Here is a 1,202-nt window from a genome sequence, read left to right on the forward strand (position 1 = left end):
TTCCCAGGTGCCCTTGCATAATAGGTACGAGGCTCTGCAAGTGGAACTGAACAATAATGAGGACGATGGTTCACCTAGGTTGGAGGTGTCACCAAGGTTAAGTCAGCCCACGCCCTGCATCAAAACCACTTCCATAAAGAAAAAAAGATGAGTCATTGTCATAGGAGACTCTCTTCTGAGGGGAACAGAAGGCCCAATATGCCGACTGGACCCACTTCTTAGGGATGTCTGCTGCCTCCCTTGGGCCTGGGTTAAAGATGGGACGAGAAAACTTCCTATCCTGGTACGGCCCTTGGATTATTATCCATTATTGCTTTTTCATGTAAGCAGTGATGAAGTTGCAATAAGAAGTCCAAGGGCAATCAAGAGAGACTTCAGGGTCTTGGAACGACTGGTTAAGGGATCAGGAGCACAAGTAGTGTTCCCCTCTATCCTTCCAGTTGCAGGGAATGATGAGGGAAGAAACAGAAAGACCCAGCAGATTAATATCTGGCTCTGAGACTGTTGGGTTTTTTGATCATGGGTCGGTCTACACGACACCAGGCCTGCTAGCGACAGACGGGCTCCACCTGTCTCAAAGGGGGAAAAGGATCTTGGCACAGGAGTTAGCAGGGCTCATGGAAAGAGCTTTAAACTAGATTTGAAGGGGGAAAGGGATAAAACCAGGCTCGCTAGAGATAAGCCTGGGGGTTTGAAGGGTGGTGTGCCAGCAAGGTCCTTCAGTCTGCTCCACGATGTGCTGAGTACACTGGAGTGGAATGTGGAATATCCCTGCACTGATGCGTGCAGCATGAGGAATAAACAAGAGGAGCTAGAAGCTTTGGCCCAGTCCCAGAGCTACGACATCATTGGCATAAGCGAAACCTGGTGGGATGAGTCCTGGGACTGGCGTGCCGTGATGGATGGTTCTAGGCTCTTCAGGAGGGATAGGCATGGCAGGCGAGGCAGGGGGGTGGCGCTGTATGTAAGGGAGGGGTTGGATTGTGTGGTGCTTGCAGTTGGCGACGACATGGTTGAGAGCCTCTGGGTAAGGATGAAGGGAAAACAAATAAAGGGGATGGTGGTGTGGGAGTCTACTCAGCCAGGTGTGAGACCTCCCAGCCAGCCAGGATGACGACACCAATGAATTATTCTACAAGGAATTAAGGGATATCTCTAGATCAACTGCCCTTGTCCTTATGGGTGATTTTAACTTCCCAGAC

The sequence above is a fragment of the Pygoscelis adeliae genome, unplaced genomic scaffold (assembly GCF_000699105.1).
Source record: "Pygoscelis adeliae isolate BGI_AS28 unplaced genomic scaffold, ASM69910v1 Scaffold457, whole genome shotgun sequence".
In the NCBI taxonomy this organism is placed as follows: domain Eukaryota; kingdom Metazoa; phylum Chordata; class Aves; order Sphenisciformes; family Spheniscidae; genus Pygoscelis; species Pygoscelis adeliae.